We start from the raw sequence: 23,835 nt of genomic DNA on the forward strand, positions 1-23,835 counted from the left end.
AGTTGGTTCTGAGAGTTTGAAGTTTGACAGTAAATGGATGTTGGCTGGTGGCAGCACGTGTTTTGAAAGAGAGAGCAGGAATTATAGAAGCAAATTGAGAAGAACAGTGCCCATGGAAGTATCTAGAAAAGGCATGCAGCAAAAACAGTGCTTCTATGAGACAGAGTGGATAGACTCTGTTAGAGATGAGTCATTAATTAACCTACTGTCCTCTTCTGAAGGAATCTAGAAGCCTGGGAGTGGATTTGGGGGCACTGTCCCAGATGTGGGAACAATATTCCATGATAAGGCAGATTTGCGATTTGTACAGAGTGAACAGCTGTTTGGAAGAAAAGTAGCGCCGAGAGCAAAAGAGAAAACTAAGTTTTTTTAGATGCAGAGGAGGCAATATTTGTAATGTGCTTATGCCAAGAGAGATTAGAAGTCAAGGTAATCCCCAAAAGAGATATATCAACTTGCCTAGAAATCGGAGTGTCACCAAAGATAACCATAGGGGCAGAAGAATCCTTTAGACAAGACTGAGTTTTAGAAGGATTGAAATCAACTAAGTAGTCTGCCACACTGGAGATTAAGGAATTGGTAGTGGATATTCTAGAAGTTGAAGCTGATTAAGCAGGGCAAAGTTTCTCAAAATGGAAAGTGGAATGAAATGTGCTATCATCGGCAAAACTATGGATAGGATTTCCCGTCAATGGAAAAAGGTCATTAATATACAAGAGGAAAAGAGTGGAGGAAAGAACTGAACCTTGTTGGACACCAGCATTAGTGAAGAAGACAGAGCCATCTACCATCACCCTCAGTGAGCAATCAGAGAGAAAACTGGATAACCAATTACAAAAAACAGCTGGCAAACCATAAGATGGAAGCTTGTTTAGAAAACCTTTATATCAAACACGATCGAAAGCTTTTAAGATGTCAAGAGGAACTGCTTGTGTTTCACCGAACTTTTCTATTGAATTTGTCCATAAATGGGTAACATAAGCCAGAATATCACCAGTGGATCAACACTGACGGAATCCATACTGGCAATCATTGATCAGACTGAAGGTTTCTAGGTAGTTTAAGAGTTGGCGTTTCATTACCTTCCGTTAATTGATTTCTCCATTACTTTAGAAAGAGTAGAAGTACAGGTAGTTCTCGCCTTTCGAGTTAATTCGTTCCTAGCGTGCACTCTTAAAATGGGAATTTATTTCCCATAGACATAATGTTAAAAATAGAGGCTACGTTATCAACAACGAAATTAGTTAGCTAATTAGCTTATGTTTAAACAATGATTGATTTATCCAATGAAATGAAAACGTACCCTGTAAAATTAAGCAAATTATAATAATAGAGAAATTATTTATGACTTAAAATGTTAAAGAATGTGTATTCTTCATCATCGACTAAATGCACACTCGTTGATCACTCATTATTGGCTCGGCACTTGTTTTGTTGCACAAGGAGTCGTCTTCTTCAGAAATCCTTCAAGAGGCTCTTGTTTCCAAGATAATCTTCTCTTTTCTTTATAAATTTCAATATCATGCATAAGCATTTTTTAACAAAAATGCACAAATCGCAACTATTGAAATGCAGTATTTATGAATGTTTAACATTCATTTTTTGCAATTAATGTTCATATTTTCAATTCTGTTGATACTTGATACTTGAAAAAAAAAAAAACTCGTAAAGCGGGAGCTGTAGTAAATAAATTTGTTGAATTCAAAGTGCTGGTCAAGATGTGAAAAAAAATATTGTTGGTATATCAGAGACATGGTGTCACACAGATATAAGCAGTGCAGAATTGGAATTTGGGGAGTACAATGTGTACAGAAAGGATAGACAGGATAGGAAGGAGTTATATTGTTAATTAAGAAAAACATAAAACCTGAGGAAGTGCATCCAGTTGACATAGATGGATAATGCAATGTTGAGTCAGTTTGGTGTGACATAAGCACTGGGAAAAACAAAAATGAGAGTAGGGGTGTGTTATAGGCCTAATGACTCTAATGTGTACAATGAACATTTATTTGTACAGAGAAATAGAATGGGACAGTAAATCAGATTGTGTTATAATGTATTAGCATTAGCATTAGTAGAGGCATTTGATGCAAGAAAGCAAGCTTATGCAGCATCAGCCAAAAAAAAAAAAAAAAAAAAACCACTTCCACTTCACCCCTCTGTTCTTTCAAAATACCTGTCCAGCTGAGCCTTAAACTTATTTAGGCTATCAACCTCCACCACAAGGGATGGAAGTCTGTTCCACCAACCAACCACCCGCTGGCTAAAGGCAAATTTCCGCACGTCTATCCTACATCTGTCTTTCCTCAATTTGAATTTATGCCCTCTCAGGTGATTATTCTGAGCTAGAGGAAGAATCCCATCAGCATTGAGCATGCTTAAACCATTCAAGGCTTTATACACCTCTATCAGATCACCTCGCTGGTGCCTAGTCTCCAGACACTGTAATTTGCAAAACTTAAGCCTTTCTTCGTAAGAGCACCCCTTTGTTCCATTCACTAATCTTGTTGCCCTTCTCTGTACTCGTTCCAGCAGCTCTACATCCTTCTTGAAATGAGGCCTCCAGACCTGTATACAGTACTCTAGGTGTGGCCTGACCATCGCCTTATACAATGGAATAATCACCTCCTTATCCCTGCTGGAAAAATTCCTGTATATCATTGACAATACTCCATGAGCTACTCTTGCAGCCCGTCTGCACTGCTCAGAGAACTTCATATCTGCCTGCACAACCACCCCCAAGTCCCTTTCATTCTCTACCACTGTCAGTGTTGTACCATAGAGTTGATACGTTGCTCTGGGGTTGCTGTTTCCCATGTGTAGTACTTTACATTTGTCAATGTTAAACTTCATTTGCCACCTCTCAGCCCATCTGCTCAACCTTTCCAGATCCTGTTGCAGAAGCATAGTGTCAGTAGTGTCCTTGACAACCCTGCCAACCTTTGTATCGTCTGCAAACTTGGACATTAATCCCGATATACCATCATCAATATCATTTATAAATACAGAAAACAATAATGGACCCAACACTGAGCCCTGAGGGACTCCACTAATAACATCAGTCCACGATGAGCAGTGTCCATTGATTACCACTCTCTGTCTTCTCCCCCTCAACCACCCCTTTATCCATAGCAGCAATTTGCCTCCAATGTCACACTGCTCCAATTTGTGTAGCATTTTAACCTTGTTTCCAATTTATGTAGGATTTTAACTTCCCTGATATTGACTGGAACTTGTAGGTTAGTCACTCGCACGACTTTTGTGGATTTATTGGATGATTGTTTTCTGTAGCAGCATGTTCGTGAGGCAAACAGAGAGTGCAATACTCTTGATCTGGTTATCAGCAGTGATTATTCGTGTATAAAGAATTTGCAGATGAAGGAACCACTAGGTGGCAGTGATCACAGTATACAGATGATGTGGAATTTACTTAAAGATATAATTACCATCAGGGGTAAAGGGAAGGGTTTTTGCTTCTATAAAGGTGGCTACAGTGGTTTCAGATAGTTTTTAAATTCTATACAGTGGGACCAACTGGTGATGTCATCAACAGCAAATTCTAAGTGGGAAGGAACTAATCGTGGTAGCTTCTATCCTTTTCATACCGATTAAGAAATATTGTTCAAGGTTTAGGCATAAATGGATGTCAGATGAAGTAATGAGATTCGTGGCAGAGAATAAAAATGTATGAGATGCGTATAGATTATCTGGTGACATAGAAGCCTATATCAGATATAATTAAATATGTAATCAAGTCTCTTAAATATGTAATCAAATCAATAAATATGTAATCAAGTCTTGAAGTGGTGGAACCCATGTTTAGTCTCTAGAGCTAAGTTCCGGCCAATCCTTCCCTATCTCTTCCATCATGCAGTATGATTGATGATTTTTGAGGTTATGATGAATGTCGTGGCGAGATCCAATATTCCTTACATTTCGAGGGTACAGCTCTAAAACGGTGTTCGCAGGCCGGCCGCTAGTTAGTACACCGGACTGAACCTATTGGTAACTCTCTAGGAAGCTTCCGGATCAGCTAGTGTATAATCTTGCTACCTCTACTCTGCCAGATAGTGACTGGAGTGAGTCCGAGTAGTGTGTATGCGGGGAGCATTGTCGAGGCCACGTTATGTCAAGGATCTGGGTATATTCTTACCACATGTACGCCATATCCAAAAATTTCATTACTTCATACAGCATGTCCCACCCACTTTTTCTTACTATTGAATACACCATGAATTGTCAAAATAATAAGAGCAAGCTTATCTGCGAAAAGATGTAAACCTCCCAAGGATTTCCTAATTCATTTCTCAAATATACGTGGTCTCAATTCTAATCTCAATGATGTCCATTTCCACTTGCAGTCTTCCAAACCCCATGTACTTTTTCTGACTGAATCTCAGTTATCAGTTGATTCAACTACTGCTCATCTCAGATGTCCAAATTATTTGCTGTATGATTCCTTTCGACTCAAAGGTGGTACTTGTGCATATGTCCGTTCTGATATTCCCTGTCAGAGACTTGGCAATTTGGAATCCCCTCTCTTTGATCTTCTCTGGCTTAAAATCTCTCTCTCTACCTCATTGTGTCAAATTCATCTGTTGTCTCTACCGTTCTCCCAACTCCACTAATCACTTGGAGCTCTTTGACTTCCTCTCTTTGTTACTTGACTTTCTCCAGTCCAACTTTCCTAACAGTGAGGTAATTTTCCTTGGTGATTTTAATGTTCACAACTCCAGCTGGCTTCCGTTTTCTAGTCACACCGACCCAGCAGGTCGAGATGCTGAGGCTTTTGCAATTACTAATGACCTAGCACAGATTGTTCATTTACCTACAAGAATACCGGACAATCCTAATCTTACAGCCAATACGCTTGATCTTTTTCTCACAAACAACCCTTCTAAGTACAAGGTTGAAGTGAGAGGTCCTTTAGGCACTTCAGATCACAACTTGGTGATTGTCTCTTCTCCAATGGAACCTTTATCTCATGGCTATTCCCAACCTCGTATTGTTTGGCATTACAAGAATGCAAAATGGGACAACCTGCGAGACTTCTTTTCTTCTTTTCCTTGGTCTGATTACTGTTTCAAAACTTCTGATGTCAATGTTTGCTCAGATCGTGTCAGTGAAATTATTCTTGCAGGAATGGAATCCTTTATCCCACACTCCACTTTAAAATCTCGTCCTTTATCTAAACCTTGGTTTTCCAATAAATGTGCTAAGGCTGTCCAAGAGAAGAACTTTGCATATCGTAATAGGCTTGTTTCTAATTCTTCAGTTTCATTTTCTGCCTACACCAAAGCTCGCAACAATTGTAAAGCAGTTATTAATCAGTCCAAACTAGAGTTTGAACAGGCTAAGAGTAGAAAACTTGCTTCTTGCCCTAATGGTAGCCGAGCATTCTGGTCTCTTGCCAAAGCTATTGGCCGCAACTTTTGCCCATCTCTGCTCCCACCTCTGTCCAAACCAGATGGTTCTGTTGTCACTTCAGCCAAGGATAAAGCTGACCTGCTAGCATCCCATTTTTCTTTGAGCTCATGTATTAATGATCTTGGTAAAACACCTCCCACCATTCCTAACACGCTCCATTCAATGCTTCCTGTGGTCTTCCGTCAAAAGGATATCAGAAGGATTTTGATGAATCTTGATGCTATGAAAGCTCCAGGTCCTGATGGTATTTCTCCACTTGTTCTCAAAACCTGTGCTCCTGAACTTACTCCTATTCTTTGCCGCCTTTTTTCACTTTCTTATTCCAAAGGTGTTTTTCCTTCTGCTTGGAAATTTGCTCATATCCAGCCAGTTCCTAAAAAGGGTGACAAATCCCTCCCATCCAATTATCGTCCCATTGCAATTACTTCTACTCTTTCTAAAGTAATGGAGAAATCAATTAACCGCCAACCCTTAAACTACCTAGAAACCTTCCGTCTGATCAATGATCGCCAGTATGGATTCCGTCAGTGTCGATCCACTGGTGATATTCTGGCTTATGTTACCCATTTATGGACTAATTCAATGGAAAGGTTCGGTGAAACACAAGTAGTTGCTCTTGACATCTCAAAGGCTTTTGATCGTGTTTGGCATAAAGGTCTTCTAAACAAGCTTCCATCTTATGGTTTGCCAACTGTTTTTAGTAATTGGTTATCCAGTTTTCTCTCTGATCGCTCACTGAGGGTGATGGTAGATGGCTCTCTGTCTTCTAACTTCTCCACTAATGCCGGTGTCCCCCAAGGTTCAGTTCTTTCCCCCACTCTTTTCCTCTTGTATATCAATGACCTTCTTCCATTGACTGGAAATCCTATCCATAGTTTTGCCGATGATAGCACATTGCATTCAACTTTCCATTTTGAGAAACCTTGTCCAGCTCAATCAGCTTCAAGTTCTCGAAAATCTGCTGCCAATTCCTTAAATGCCGATCTTCAGGTAATTCTCCAGTGGGGCAAAGACAACTTAGTTGATTTCAACCCTTCTAAAACTCAATCTTGTCTTATATCTCGCAAAAAGGATTCTTCTGCTCCTATGCTTATCTTTAGTGACACTCCGATTTCTAGGCAAAATGATATATCTCTTTTGGGTATTACCCTGACATCTAATCTCTCTTGGCACAAGCACATTACAAATATTGCTTCCTCTGCATCTAAAAAACTTGGTTTTCTCTTTCGCTCTCGGCGTTACTTTTCTCCCAAACAGCTGCTCACTCTGTATAAATCGCAAATCCGCCCTGCCATGGAATATTGTTCCCACATCTGGGGTGGTGCCCCCAAAACCTCTCTCAGGCTTGTTGATTCCATTCAGAAGAGGGCAGTTAGGTTAATTAATGATTCATCTCTAATAGAGTCTCTCCACTCGCTTTCTCATAGACGCACTGTTTCTGCTGCATGCCTCTTCTACAGATACTTCCATGGGCACTGTTCTTCTGAATTGGCTTCTATAATTCCCGCTCTCTCTTTCAAAACAGTCCGAACACGTGCCGCCACCAGCCAACATCCATTTACTGTCCAACTTCAAACCCACAGAACCAACTTTTCATCTTCCTCATTTATTCATTGAACTGCCGTTTTCTGGAACAACCTTCCTTCATACGTATTTCCTGAAAATTACAATCTCCAGAAGTTCAAGTCCAATATCAACAAATATCTTCTTTCGTCTTCTCAACCTCCAACCCAAGCACGGTACTAAGTACTATAGGTTATAATACCTCTCGTGTTTGTCGTTCTCATAAAAAAAAAAAAAAAAAAAAGTCACAAAGGAGGTTAGGCAAGCAAAGGTAGATTGTGAGAAATCTTTGGAAACGGATGCTAAGAAAAACAGGGCTAAGGTAAAGAAAGCCTGCACAAGAAGCATGCAAAAGTTCGATGAAATTTACCAGTAAAAGTTATTATTATTATTATTTGGTTTTTAGGAGCATTAGCAATTAAGCTCATATTGCTCCGGGAATATGTGGTGGTCATTCCCTGACCTTTCTGCATCCTCCAGTAAAAGTACTTTGCCGTAATGGCATTTGTATTGTTGCTCGCTCGATAAACAGGTGGTGAGTGTTATTGGTTTGGAGTAGAAGTCGAATCCCATGGGAGCTTGAAACCCTCCCGAATGTGTGTGGGGGGGGGGTAACTGACCTTTTTTCTTTAGAATCATGAACAGTCATATTGGAAGTTCTGGTGTCGTAAAAACTGTTTGTAGCATAGTTTCACCAGTAAACTTTTCCGTGCTTCTCATGTGGGCTTCCTTTGCCTTTTTTTTTTTTTGTTTATTAAGGGGGAAAAAAAAAAATTTATCCACCAGTGATTCTCTAGAAGGAAGGGGATGAATCAGATTGGACCACTTAATATCGATGGTTCGACTGTTGGTGATCCTGCTCAGATAGCTGATAATCTGAATGAGTATTCTGTTATTATTATTATTAGATATATGGTGCAAGGAAGCCGGAGGCTTATGCTGTGCCAGCCAAAAAAAAAAAAATTTCTGAATTATCCTGAGAGAGAGAGAGAGAGAGAGAGAGAGAGAGAGAGAGAGAGAGAGAACAAGAGTCAGAAATAGAATGGTGATATCCAACTCAGGACCCTGGGTTTACCAAGCCCATGCTCACTAGATATGAGCCCTTGCAGTGTATCTACATTCACACATGAGGAGTTATTAAGGGAGGAAAATGCCATAAATTTATCAAACTGTAGAAGGGTGCTTAACGATTTTGTAATAACTAGGAGAAAAGTGGAGGAGAAATTGTTGAAAATAAACATAAGAAAGGCACCTGGGGTGTATGGAATCTATCCAGTTATATTAAAGGAGGTGGCAAAGAAAGTAAGCAAACCATTAGCCATAATTATGAGAGCATCCCTGGACTCTCAAATGTATCAACAATTCACAAATGGGGATCTACGGGTGACACAAGTAATTACAGGCCAGTTAGTTTAACTTCTGTTCCGGGGAAAATAATGTAGTCACTGGTTTAAGATGCATTGCAGGATCATCTAAACAAGACTGCAGTAATAATTCAGACACAGCATGGGTTTGTTAACCCCTTCATGGATTATCCCAAGATATCTCATTTTTAGTTTTAAAAGTTATTTGGAACTACACAAAATATCTTGGGATACAATAATACCCAAGCAATAACAAGATTACGAAGCAAACAATAATATCTCCAAATTTAGGACTGAAATGTATTTTCTTGGGCATTTATCTGGCTAATTTTGCATTAGCCAGATAAATCCCGAGATTTCTCAGGATTTTCTTATGGCTGGCAGCAGCAATGTCAGAACAGTAGCTCGCGTTCCTGTGCCACCAGTAAGAAAAATATAATTTGCAGTCCTAAATGCAGAATACCGAACCCGTGAAAATAATTTGCAAAAACAATATCGAGAAATATTTCGGCATCCTCTTGAACTGCCGCCCGTAAGCGACACTTCTCGCCTGTCCGCTTGTGGTAGCCATGTGTCAGAATGTAGTAAGTTTGCAATTATTGTTTGTGGCAGGAGGTTACTGCTTGATTTTTTAAATTTATTTATATAATGAGTAATGAAAAGTTTTTCTGTGCCTTTCTTTTAGCTGAAGTGCAATTTATTAAAAAAAATCTGTATAATTTGAGCACTTTTTTGCATACACGAGATAACTCGGGATAGCCCAAATGAGTTAATTACTCCCACGTATTTTCTACGAAACAATTTAAAAAAAACACAAAAACTATAAAATGAGTATTCGCATGATGCATACTTTTTAATCTGTAAAATAAAAAAAGCACATTTTCCAGAAAAAAATGTTCCGGGAAGGGGTTGGTTGGCTGGTTTGGATATTTTACTGGCGCATCTATTCTATGGCTATGGTGCGCCCCAGGAAGGGGATAAAGGAAAGCCTTGTCTTTCAAATTTGATTGGATAATATGGCATGGTTACAAAGGAACTGGATGCAAAAAGTAATTTTGATATCTTATACTTTGATTTCAGGAAAGCTTTTGACACCGTTGTGCAAGGAAGACTGCTGTACAAATTAGAGCAATATAGTATTAAGGGTAATTAACTTCAATGGATAAAAGGGTGGTTGAGTGGGAGAAGACAGAGAGTGGTAATCAGTGGACACTGCTCTTCGTGAACTAATGTTATTAGTGGAGTCCCCCAGGGTTCGGTGTTGGGCCCACTGTTGTTTTGTATATTTATCAATGATGAAGGTATATCAGGCTTAATGTCGAAGTTTGCAAATGATACCATTGTTGGCAGAGTTGTTAATGGCAGTGTGCTACTGCAATGGAATCTAGAAAGAAGAATGAGAAGTGGCAACTGAAGTTTAACATTGACAAATGCAAAGTACTGCATATGGGTAGAAGTAACCCCAGAGAAATGTACCAGCTGTGTAGTATTACACTTAGGGTGGCAGAAAATTAAAAAGATTTGGGAGTAATTGTGCAATCACATATGAAGTTTTCTGAGCATTGCAGATAGTCTGCCAGAGCAGGTCATGGGGTATTGTCAATGATAAACAGAAATTTTGCTAGTAGGGAAAAGGTGGCGATTATCTCTTTGTATAAAGCATTGGTCAGGCCACGCCTTGAGCACTGCGTACAGGTCTGGAGGCCTCATTTTAGATAGGATGTAGAGTTGCTTGTGCGTGTAGAGAGAAAGACAACAAGATTGGTGAGGGAAATGAAGGGATCCTCTTACCAATAGAGGCTTAAGTTCTGCAAATTGCAGCATCTGGAGACTAGGCACCTGTGAGGTGATCTGATTGAGGTGTATAAGGCCTTGAATGGGTTGAGCACGCTGAATTCTGATGTGATTCTTCCGCTTGCTTGGATTGTAAACCTGAGGGGGCATAAATTAAAACTGAGGAAAGACAGTTATAGAATAGATGTGTGGAAATTTGCCTTTAGCCAGTGGGTGGTTAATTGCTGGAACAAACTTCCATCTGTCGTTGTGGAAGTTGATAGCTTAAATAAATTCAAGGAGGAATTGGACAAACTTTTAAGGGGAATGGATGTGTGAAATTGATTTTTTTTTTTTTTTTTTTTTTTTTTGTCTGGTACTATATAAGCTGACACACTTGCTTTCTTACATTGCATGCCTCCATTATTACTACAGCTGCTCTTCTGGTGTTGGCTGTGCTGTGGTAGCATTATCCACATTCACAAACTTTTCAAATTAGCCAACCAAATCCATATGCTCCTTCAAATTCCTCAATGTTGCTATCATATTCATCTGCTTGGCCAAGTTTTTTGATGATATTCTCTCCAAAGCCACTCGTTTTTGAAACATTTGATGCAGTACTGTCCCAAGCAATAACAAGATTACAATAGCATCCAAGACTTTCCGATTTGACTGCAAATTGTTCCCTTCTTCTACGTTGCAAATCAAATACCTTATCAGATGGGCTCTATATGCTGTCTTGAGAACCAACGTAAGCAGGGTTCGAGGTGTGGCGCCCACACCACATGGAGGAATGCCACCCCTCTATGTTACCAGGCAGTACTAGGTGGTACATGACTCTCATCAACCGGTGCAATACCATCACTTTGCTTATTGGAGGCTTGAAGTGACCCATGTTTAGTCTCTAGAGCTAAGTTCCGGTCAACCCTTCCCCACCTCTTCCATCATGCAGTATGATTGATGACTTTTGAGGTTATGATGAACATCGTGGCGAGATCCAATATTCCTTACATTTTGAGGGTACAGCTCTAAAACGGTGTTCACAGGCCAGCTGCTAGTTAGTACACCGTACCGAAACTATTGGTAACTCTCTAGGAGGCTTCCAGATCAGCTAATGTGTACTCTTGCTACCTGTACTCTGCCAGATAGTGACTGGAGGGAGTCTGAGTAGTGTGTATACGGGGGGGGGCATTGTCGAGGCCACGTTATGCCACGGATCTGGGTGTATTCTTACCATGTGTACGCCCTATCCAAAATTTCATTACTTCATACAGTATGTCCCACCCACTTTTTCTTACCATCGAATAGTAGTAGTAGTAGTAGTGGCATGTGATACAAGAAAGCAGGTGTATGAGCTTATGCAGCATCAGCCAAAAAAATAAAAAAAATCACTCTATTCCCTCCAAATGCTTGTCCAGTTCCTCCTTAAATTTATTCAACCTATCAACTTCCACAACAGATTGAAGTTTGTTCCAGCAATTAACCACCCGCTGGCTAAAGGCAAATTTCCACACATCTGTCTTTTCTTAATTTGAATTTATATCCCCTTAGGTTTGTAATCTGAACAAGTGGAAGGATCCCATCAGAATTCAGCGTGCTCAACCCATTCAAGGCCTTATACACCTGAATCAGATCACCGCACAGGTGCCTAGTCTCCAGCCACTGCAGTTTGCAGAATTTAAGCCTCTCTTTGTAAGAGGACCATTTCATTCCCCTCACCAATCTTGTTGCCCTTCTCTGTACTTGCTCAAGCAAATCTACATCCTTCCTAAAATGAGCCCTCCAGACCCGTACGCAGTACTCAAGGCGTGGCCTGACCATTGCCTTATACAGAGGGACAATCACATCCTTTTCCCTACTAGCAAAATTCCTATATATCATTGACAAAACCCCATGACCTGCCCTGGCAGCCTGTCTGCATTGCTCAGAAAACTTCATATCTGACTGCACAATTAATCCCAGATCTTTTTCATTTGCTACCACCTTAAGTGTAGTACCACACAGTTCGTACTTTTCTCTCGGGTTACTTCTACCCATAAGCAGTACTTTGCATTTGTCAAGGTTAAACTTCAGTTGCCACTTCTTAGCCCATCTGCCCAAATTATCTAGATCCTGTTGCAGTAGCACACTGCCATTAACAACCCTGCCAACCTTTGTATCATCTGCAAACTTCGACCCAAAGCCTAATGTACCTTCATCAATATCATTGATAAATATACAAAACAACAGTGGACCCAACACCGAACCCTGCGGGACTCCACTAATAACATTAGTCCACGAAGAGCAGCACCCATTGATTACCACTCTCTGTCTTCTCGCACTTATCCATTCTTTTATCCATTGTAGCAACTTACCCTTAATACTATTCTGCTCGATTTGTACAATAGTCTTCCATGCGCAGCAGTGTCAAAAGCTTTCCTGAAATCCAAATATATGATATCAAAGTTATTTTTTGCATCCAGTTCCTTTGTAACCACATCATTAATACACCACGAATTGTCAAACTAATAGAGCAAGCTTATCTGCAAAAAGATCTAAACCTCCCAAACACTTCCTAATTCGTTTCACAAATATACGTGGTCTCAATTCTAATCTCAACGATGTTCATTTCCACTTGCAGTCTGCCAAACCCCATGTATTTTTTCTGACAGAATCTCAGTTATCGGTTGATTCAACTAATGCTCATTTCAGATGCCCCAATTATTCGCTGTATGATTCCTTTCGCCTCAAAGGTGGTACTTGTGCATATGTCCGTTCTGATACTCCCTGTCAGAGACTTGGCAATTTGGAATCTCCTCTCTTTGATCTTCTCTGGCTTAAAATCTCTCTCTCTACCTCATTTTGTCAAATTCATCTGTTGGCTCTACTGTTCTCCCAACTCCATCTAATCACTTTGACTTCCTCCCTTTGCAACTTGACTTTCTCCAGTCCAATTTTCCTAACAGTGAGGTAATTTTTCTTGATGATTTTAATGTTCACAGCTCCAGTTGGCTTCCGTTCTCTAGTCACACCGACCCAGCTTGTCGAGGTGCTGAGGCTTTTGCAATTACTAATGACTTGCACAGATTGTTCATTTAGATACAAGAATACTGGACAATAATAATCATACAGCCAACAAGCTTGATCTTTTTCTCACAAACAACCCTTCTAAGTACACGGTCAAAGTCATAGGTCCTTTAGGCACTTCAGATGACAACTTGGTGATTGTCTCTTCTCCAATGGAGCCTTTATCTCATTGCTATTCCCAACCTCGTGTTGTTTGGCATTACAAGAATGCAAAATTTCTTTTCCTTGGTCGGATTACGGTTTCAAAACGTCAGATGTCAACGTTTGCTCAGATCGTGTCAGTGTAATTATTCTTGCAGGAATGGAATCCTTTGTCCCACACTCCACTTTAAAATCTCGTCCTTTATCTAAACCTTGGTTTTCCAATAAATGTGCTAAGGGTGTTCAAGAGAAGAAAATTGCATATCGTAATTGGCTTGTTTCTAATTCTTCAGTTTCATTTTCTGCCTACACCAAAGCTCGCAACAATTGTAAAGCAGTTATTAATCAGTCCAAACTAGAGTTTGAACAGCCTAAGAGTAGAAAACTTGCTTCTTGCCCTAATGGTAGCTGAGCATTCTGGTCTCTTGCCAAAGCTATTGGCCACAGCTTTTGCCCGCCTCTGTCCAAACCAGATGGTTCTGTTGTCACTTCAGCCAAGGATAAAGCTGACCTGCTAGCATCCCATTTTTCTTCCAACTCATGTATTAATGATCTTGGTAAAACACCTCCCACCATTCCCAACATGCTCCATTCAATGTCTCCTGTGGTCTTCCGTCAAAAGGATGTCAGAAGGACTTTGACGAATTTTGATGCTAAGAAAGCTCCAGGTCCCGATGGTATTTCTCCATTTGTTCTCAAAACCTGTGCTCCTGAACTTACTCCTGTTCTATGTTGCCTTTTTTTCATTTTCTTATTCCAAAGGTGTTTTTCCTTCTGCTTGGAAATTTGCTCATATCCAGCCAGTTCCCAAAAATGGTGACAAATCCCTCCCATCCAATCATCCCATTGCACTTCTATTCTTTCTTTCTAAAGTAATGGAGAAATCAATTAATCGCCAACTCTTAAACTACCTAGAAACCTTCCGTTTGATCAACGATTGCCAGTAGTTGATTTTGTTTTGTTTTTTTTTGTTTTGCAACTACTTTTGAGATGTCAAAAGTAGTTGCTTTTGACATCTCAAAGGCTTTCGATCGTGTTTGGCAAAAAGGTCTTCTAAACAAACTTCCATCTTATGGTTTGCCAACTGTTTTTTGTAATTGGTTATCCAGTTTTCTCACTGAGGGTGATGGTAGATGGCGCTCTGTCTTCGAACTTCTCCACTAATGCCGGTGTCCCCCAAGGTTCAGTTCTTTCCCCCACTCTTTTCCTCTTGTATATTAATGACCTTCATCCATTGACTGGAAATCTTATCCATAGTTTTGCCCATGATAGCACATTGCTTTCCATTTTGAGAAACCTTGCCCTGCCCAATCAACTTCAACTTCTCGAAAATCTGCTACCAATTCCTTAAATGCCGATCTTCAGGTAATTATCCAGTGGGGCAAAGACAACTTAGTTGAATTCAACCCTTCTAAAACTCAGTCTTGTCTTATTTCTCACAAAAAGGATTCTTCCGCTCCTATGCTTATCTTTGGTGACACTCCGATTTCTAGGCAAAATGATATGCTGTCAGTCCTCGTATAACATGTGTTTACACTACACGATTTATAAATAGGGGAACGATATCTTATATAACACGAACCGAATTTGCTTATGCACGATTCGCCTTTGTGTTTACAAGAAATGGCAGTCGAACGCGGAATCACCCCCAACCGAACGCAACACGATAGGAACGAAGAGAAGATTCTGAAAATGTATTTATGTTTTTTATATCAGTGAAGGGGAAACGCATTTCATAATAACGTAAAATTCCAGCTATCGGTATTATCGCAAATGCAATTAGATTGAGTTTACTACCAGTTTATAATAGATTCCACTTGTAGGAAAGCAACTGGAAATTGTTTTTATTGTTTTATGGTAGTAACCACCAGAAATTTGCTTTAGTAAAATGTGAGGTGTTAATAGTGTATCTATGCCTTTACGGTGTTGTTTATTCAGTTGCTACACCCATGCAGCTTTGTTTATGTGTATGAAGGGTGTGCCTCCTTGTTTTGTAATTGTGCTTTATTCCCTAAAAATTAGGAAAATATTTAAAAAGTGTGAAAAGGCAGCGTCCTGGTGACGACACTGTAGATTCAGTGAGAAAAAGAAGAGCAATATCGATAAACAGAGGCGGACAGAGTCAAAAATTCCTACCCAGGAAAATTTGTAGTGGCCTCATACTAGCGTTTATGGCCAAAATCACACTGGCCTCTGGCCCACCTGGGTTTCCCCGGTAAGGCTTATGGCCAGTCCGCCTCTGTCGATAGAGAAAAAATATGAAATTGTGAAACGCTTTGAGCGAAATGAAAGACCATGTGATATTGCACGTGCTACAGACCTAAATGAGGCAACGCCGAGAATTATAAAGAATGCAGAGAAAATAAAAACAACTTTCATAGCAGGAACAACTCAAAGTGTAATTAAAATCCATTAGATTAAGACACAAAGAATTGGAAGAGATGGAACGGCTGTCATCTGTTTGGATAGAAAAATCAAACAGAATAAGTTTGCTTACGATAGAAGCAAAAGTATTAGCAATATTTTATTACGATTATTTATTATGTTTGGTAATGTTTTGGTTACAAATGTGAGTTGAATCTTGGGTGGTCTGCACCTAACCCTATTTTTCCCATAGGGCCGGTTGTTTATATTGCACGATTTTGCATTGCACAAGGGTTTCTAGGAACACAACTATCCTGCTATCCGAGGACTGACTGCATCTGTTTTGCGGATTACCCTGACTTCTAATCTCTCTTGGCAAAAGCACATTACAAATATTGCTTCCTCTGCATCTAAAAAACTTGGTTTTTCTCTTTCACTCTTGGCGTTACTTTTCTTCCAAACAGTTGCTCACTCTGTATAAATTGCAAATTCACCCTACCATGGAATATTGTTCCCACAACTGGGGTGATGCCCCCAAAACCTCTCTCAGACTTCTTGATTCCATTCAGAAGAGGGCAGTTAGGTTAATTAATGATTCCTCTCTACTCGCTGTCTCATAGACATACTGTTTCTGCCGCATGCCTCTTCTATAGATACTTCCATGGGCACTGTTCTTCTGAATTTGCTTCTATAATTCCCGCTCTCTCTTTCAAAACAGTTTGAACACATGCAGCCACCTGCCAACATCCATTTACTATCCAACTTGAGCATCACAGAACCAACTTTTCATCTTCCTCGTTTATTCATTCAACTGCCGTTTTCTGGAACAACTTTCTTCATACATATTTCCTGAAAATTACAGTCTACAAAAGTTCAAGTCCAGTGTGTCAACAAATATCTTCTTTCGTCTTCTCAACCTCCAACCCAAGCACGGTACTATAGGTTCTAATACCTCTCATTTGGGGTTTACATAAAAAAATAAATAAAGAAATATTGCCTTGATCCATAAAATAACTGCATAAAACTGGTGTTGTTGGGAGGTAAGAACAACAGGTGTATATTTGACAACTTAAATGTCTTGGCAGAGTGTGCTGTATAATGATCTAGAATCACCAAAATGTTCCTTTTTGCTGAAGCCATTCTTCTGTTGGTTAACTTTAAAACATCTTAGCTTGGAAAACTTACCATTCACAAGTGGGCGTACTTTTGTACTGCCATGTGAATTGCAGCATAACGGAATGGTGAGTCTTTGTTTACTTAATTTTCCACCATGAAAAGACTCCTCGAACAGCAAATGTTTTATTATGGCTGCTATTTATAAAATTAACCTGTCTAGTCAATACTAACTATATCCTTTGCCTCTTGTTTTTCAAGAATTCTTTAAATTTTTGGAGCCAGCAACTATAGCATTCGAAGTTGCTAATTCCATGTTGCTGAGCTAGATAATTTTCCTTTTTTTTGAAAATCAGACATGATATTGTCGAATTAATGCATGCATTTGTTGGTACAACTTGAAAAGTTTTGTTTCAAGCTCGTGTTTTGTACCACGAATTTGTTTCCTGTTTTTATCGTTGCTCCAGTACCATGCACTTCTTAAAGTTTTTTTTTTTTTTTTTTCAGTATTGTAGATAAAGTAGGTAAATGAATGTTGTATTCCTTTTCAATTTCCATTTTGTTCTTTCCATCCTATCAGCTTGTCTAATTTTCAGTTTAATTTCCATGCTTAATTTTATCTGTTAAATCTCATCTAGTAATGTCACGTTGCCATAACACTATTAGATGAGATTTAATTTGAACAAACTTTAAATTAATTTGAAGACACGAGTTTCAAAACAAGACATCAGCTCAGATAAAATGTCACAAAAAATAGATTATAGTGTACTGTCGTAAAAGACTTTGAACTGGCTTAACGATTGCAGCCGATCTTAATCCCATGGAGAGCAAAGGAGTGTATATAACAACTTAGAAAATCCGTTTTTATTCTTTTGTTAATTTAACATGCCCCGAACTAGAGCAGCAAAGCAACGGGCACAAAGTGGCAGGAGTGTTGTGACTCAAGGGAGGGAGAACTGAGGGGGGCGATTCTCCAACGCGTCACAGCCTAAAAAAATGTGCAACTTGTGAAATGTTTGCCGAACTCTCTGGAACGGAACATGATATTGCCATGGGGGATGTCTTTGTGTGTGCACGATGTAAGGAGTGTAAGGAAATCAGGCGACAACTCAGCGTTGTTATGGGCCTATATGAGAGTTTGAAGGACAGGGTGGATGCCCTCGAAGGAAATAAATTGAGGGGGCCCATCAAGCTCTCAGCTGCCCACATCAACGCCAGAGCTTGCACTTGGTCATCACGCAACACAGCGGCAACCCCCAAGGCAGAATGCGCTGGTCCCACAGGAACTATTAGTTGTTGGTGACTCTATTGTCAGGGAAACGGGGAACATGCTATGTAAAAAGGATAGGTGGAACAGGACCAGGGTATGTCTGCCAGGGGCAAAGGTTGATGACGTTGTAGAGCGGATATCATCTTTCAAGGGCACAAAAGGTGATATAGTTGTACACGTTGGCACTAATGATATTAAGAGTAGGAGACCGGCAGAATTACTCAACAAGTACAGGTCACTGTTGAAAAAAAGCCGAGAATTAGGGTTGAACTTGAAAGTGTCTGCAATTCTGCCCAGACACGATAGGAGGGAGTATATGATGAGAGCCTTGTCGATCAATTCGGCCCTGGAAAGATTGTGCAAGGCTCAAGGGGTAGAATTTTTTTCAGCCTGGACTGTACTTGTTAACAGGAGAGATTGCTTCTACAGGGATGGGATACACTTAAATAGAAAGGGTGCAAGAATATTTGCTGATGCTATCGAGGCAGTGTTAGGTGGGTCGGAAAACTGCTAGCTTGGGGGGATACAAAGACTAATAGTTTAACAGTAACCGCAGGCAGAGGTGAAGGTGATTCTTGCACAACTTCTATTAGAATAAGAAGCGACCTGGAGCGAGGGGTGTTGGGGGTTTCAGGGACGGATGGCAGTCATCCTGGAATAGTTGGGTATATGGGATGTGTTAGGGTAACAAGGAATAGGCATAGGAGCATGTATGCTTGCGTGTATACCAATGCTAGAAGTATAGTAAATAAATTTGATGAATTTGAAGTGTTGGTCAAGACATCAAAGGCGGATATTGTTGGGATAGCAGAGACGTGGTGTCACAAAGATATAAGGAATGCAGAACTGGAATTTGGGGAGTACAATGTGTACAGAAAGGATAGACAGGACAGAAAGGGAGGAGGTGTTATGCTGTTAATTAAGAAAAACATAAAATCAAAAGAAGTGCATCCAGTTGATATAGATGGACAGTGCACTGTTGAGTCAGTTTGGTGTGACATAAGCACTGCAAAAGCAAAGATAAGAGTAGGAGTGTGTTATAGGCCTAATGACTCGAATGAGTACAATGAACAATTGTACAGAGAAATAGAGTGGGCCAGTAAATCAGAATGTCTTATAATGGGGGATTTTAACTTCCCAGATATTGACTGGAACTTGTGGGTTGGTCACTCACACACTAGTCAGACTTTTGTGGATTTATTGGATGATTGTTTTCTGCAGCAGCATGTTCGAGAGGCAACCAGAGAAAGTAATACTCTTGATCTGGTTATCAGCAGTGATCATTCGTGTATTAAGAATTTGCAGATAAAGGAACCACTAGGTGGCAGTGATCACAGTGTGCTGAAGTGGGATTTACTCAAAGAGGTAACTACCGTCAGGGGTAAAGGAAAGGGTTTTTGCTTCCGTAAAGGGGAGTACAGTGGTTTCAGACAGTTTTTAAATTCTGTACAGTGGGATCGACTGACGATGTTACAAACAGTAAATTCTAAGTGGGAAGCATTCAAGAAATTAATCGTGGAAGCTACTAGACTTTTTATACCGATGAAGAAATATTGTTCAAGGTTTAGGCCTAAATGGTTATCAAATGAACTAATGAGACTCGTGACAGAGAAGAAAAATGCATGGGATGCATATAAATTATCAGGCGACGCAGAAGCCTGTAGCAGATATAAGCTAGTCTGTAATCAGGTCACAAAGGAGGTTCGGCAGGCAAAGGCGGATTACGAGAAATCTTTGGCAAAAGATGCTAAGAAAAACAGCAAGGATTTCTTTACTTATATAAACTCTAAAAGGAAGGGGCTGAATATGATTGGTCCACTTGACATCGATGGTTCGACTGTTGATGATCCTGCTCAGATAGCAAACAAACTGAATGAGTATTTTGCATCTACATTCACACGTGAGGAATCATTACAGTTTGAAAATGGAAGAAGGTTATCAAATTGTAGCAGTGTGCTTAATGATTTTGTAATAACTGAGAGCAAAGTGGAGGAGAAATTGTTGAAGTTAAACATAAGAAAGGCACCTGGGGCGGATGGGATCTATCCAGTTATATTAAAGGAGGCGGCAAAGCAACTAAGCAAACCCTTAGCCATAATTATGAGAGCATCCTTGGATTCAGGGGAGGTTCCCACGGACTGGAGATGTGCAAATGTATCTCCAATTCACAAAGGAGGTTCGAAGGGTGACACGAATAATTACAGACCAGTTAGTTTAACTTCTGTACCGGGTAAAATAATGGAGTCACTGGTTAAAGATGCATTGCAGGATCATCTAGACAAGACTGCAGCAATAATTCAGACACAGCATGGGTTTGTTAAGGGAAAGTCTTGTCTGACAAATTTGATTGGTTATTATGATGTGGTCACAAAGGAACTGGATGCAAAAAATAATTTTGATATCATATACTTGGATTTCAGGAAAGCTTTTGACACTGTTGCGCATGGAAGACTACTGTACAAATTGGAGCAGAATGGTATTAAGGGTAAGTTGCTACAATGGATAAAAGGATGGTTAAGTGGGAGAAGACAGAGGGTGGTAATCAATGGGTGCTGCTCTTCGTGGACTAATGTTATTAGTGGAGTCCCACAGGGTTCGGTGTTGGGTCCACTGTTGTTTTGTATATTTATCAATGATATTGATGAAGGTATATCAGGCTTAATGTCGAAGTTTGCAGATGACACGAAGGTTGGCAGGGTTGTTAATGACAGTAATGGCAGTGTGCTACTGCAACAGGATCTAGATAATTTGGGCAGATGGGCTAAGAAGTGGCAACTGAAGTTTAACCTTGACAAATGCAAAGTACTGCATATGGGTAGAAGTAACCCCAGAGAAACGTACCAACTGTGTGGTACTACACTTAAGGTGGTAGAAAATGAAAAAGACCTGGGAGTAATTGTGCAGTCAGATATGAAGTTTTCTGAGCAATGTAGACAGGCTGCTAGGGCAGGTCATGGGGTTTTGTCAATGATATATAGGAATTTTGCTAGCAGGGAAAAGGAGGTGATTGTCCCTCTGTATAAGGCAATGGTCAGGCCACGCCTTGAGTACTGCGTACAGGTCTGGAGGCCTCATTTTAGGAAGGATGTAGATTTGCTTGAGCGTGTACAGAGAAGAGCAACACGATTGGTGAGGGGAATGAAGGGATCCTCTTACCAAGAGAGGCTTAAGTTCTGCAAATTGCAGTGGCTGGAGACTAGGCACCTGTGCGGTGATCTGATTGAGGTCTATAAGGCCTTGAATGGGTTGAGCACGCTGAATTCTGATGGGATCCTCCCACTTGTTCAGAATACGAACCTACGGGGACATAAGTTCAAATTAAGAAAGGATAGATGTAGAATAGATGTGCGGAAATTTGCCTTTAGCCAGCGGGTGGTTAATTGCTGGAACAAACTTCCATCTGTCGTTGTGGAAGTTGATAGGTTAAATAAATTTAAGGAGGAACTGGACAGGCAATTGGAGGGTATGGTGTGATTTTTTTTTTTTTTTTTTTTTGGCTGATGCTGCATAAGCTCCTACACTTGCTTTCTTGCATCAGGTGCCACTACTACTACTTAACAGCTCATCCTTCACAATAATGTTTTTCTTAGTGCACTTACATCATAGTTACCGTAAACTGGTTTTGTTTACAGAAAAGTAAATTCTAACATCCTTCGGGCAGCAGAGAACTGGGTGATCAGAGGCAATAATCGGACAACCGTACCATGATTTGTATTAAACATACAAAATGACAATATTTATTTCTCACAGGGTGAAAACGAGCTTTGTAATACATATTAACTGAATTTTATAATAAACGAGTATAAGCCTGCCCTTTCACAGGGGAATGGTATGTGCTTTATATAAACCGAGTTTGTATTAACTAGATTTTACTGTAGTGGGCCAGTAAATCAGGATGTCTTGTACTGAACAATTTTAACTTTCCAGATATTGATTGGAACTCATAGGTTGGTCAATCGCACTAGCAAGACTTTTGTGGATTTATTGGTTGACCGTTTCCTAAAGCAGCATGTTGGAGAGACAAAAGAAATAGCAATACTATTGATCTGATTATCAGCAGTAATAATTCATGCGTTAGGAATCTAGATAAAAGAAACAATAGACGACAGTGATCGCAGTGTATTGATGTGGGATTTACTTAAGGATGTAATTATCATCAAGGGTAAAGGGAAGGGGGTTTTGTTTTTTGTAAAGGTGACTACAGTAGTCTTGGATGGTTTTTAGGGTCCATAGTCTAACGATCCACTCTTATAATGTCATTCGGTTGTGTGTGTCCATCCATCTGTCACAGCATTGAATTTTGCATGGATTTGTATATCGTGTGGGCCAACATAATGCCATATTGATCGTTGTTGACAAAAATTTGTCTGAGAAATGGGGGGGGGGGACAAAAATGTTGTCGACAACCTATAGCTTATTATACACCATTGGAAACAGCTCAACAAGTAGGTTTAAAATATAATTTTAAAATATTTTTAAAATTAAAAATGGCAGTACCAGACAGGAAAATGTGAGTAATTTTCATGTTCCTCATCCCTCTATTTCTGTCGCTGATGGAGGTAAAAATTTAAAAATCACATTGGCTATGCGTTAATCGATGCTTATCAAGGGAACTCTTCCGATTGAAATCTATCATTTACTTTTTGTATTAAAATTTAAAAAAAGAAAAAATATTTATTGCACTTTGATAGCACACTTCTTTGTACTATGTAACTTTCCTTTTGGTAACAAAATGGTTGCTAAATAGTTAGTTAATTGTTCTATAAAGGTAATTTATAAATTTTGCAATGAGAAGTATTTTTTAACGATTTTCAAAGCTGGAGTTGTCCCGGCAAGGAGGTACTCAGAGAGCCAGTATTGAGGCGCGGTGGTGGGGAGGCACCAGTGCGGAGCCGTGCATGCCCCCCCAAGACTTTAATCGTTTCTCCTACCGTTGTCATTCACAACTCGAATGACTCAAATAGACAACATTCGTTAGTTCCTCAGTTTTAGGCCAAGCCAGGGTACTAGAAACTTTTTTTTAAGTTACCATAAAGCTCTCTATTTGAGATACTACACTAACGACTATTCGTGACTACAGGCCCTTTATCCTGAGTGCCCAGTACTCAGTAGTTGACCAATTTATTAAATTCTGCACAGGGTGACCAACTGATGATGTTACCATCAGCAAATTCTAAATGGGAAGCATTTAAGGAAATTTTCATAGAAGCTGCTTGGCTTTTCATGCCATCTATGAAACTGTTTAAGGTCTAAGCCTTAAACAGTTTCATAGATGGCATGAAAGACCGATTAAGACCTAAATCGATGTCAGATGAATTAATGAGGCTCGTGGCAGAGAAGAAAAAATGCGTGGGATGCATAAAAATTATCAGGTGAAACAGAAGCCTTTGGTAGGTATAAACTAATCTAATCAATTCACAAAGGAAGTTAGGCAAGCTAAGGCTGATTATAGCAAAGACTTCTTTACTTATGTAAACACTAGAAGGAATGGGATGAATCACATTAGTCTACTTGATATTGATTGTTCAACTGTTGATGATACTGCTTAGGTTGCTGGCAAACTGAATAAGTATTTGTATCCTTAATGTTATTTTAAAAGCAATAAAGTCAAGCGATGTGGTTTACTAATAGAGCACAATTTAAGTTTCAGAAACTCACTTGACCTGTAAACTGAAGGAGAGGCACGATGCCCCACCTGCACTCCAGTGAATACCGAATGGTGAATTGCATCAGAGTTGTGGCAGAACCCAGATG

General features: G+C 39.8%; 1 protein-coding gene across 1 annotated transcript in view; it reads left to right on the plus strand.

The window, feature by feature from the left end:
* LOC150089757 (protein RCC2 homolog) overlaps nucleotides 1–23,835 on the plus strand; it is a 236,311-nt gene that overhangs the window by 34,436 nt on the left and 178,040 nt on the right. The gene's annotated exons all lie outside the window — the stretch shown is intronic.

This window comes from Mastigoproctus giganteus, chromosome 2 (assembly GCF_048544385.1).
Source record: "Mastigoproctus giganteus isolate SK-2022 chromosome 2, ASM4854438v1, whole genome shotgun sequence".
NCBI lineage: Eukaryota > Metazoa > Arthropoda > Arachnida > Uropygi > Thelyphonidae > Mastigoproctus > Mastigoproctus giganteus.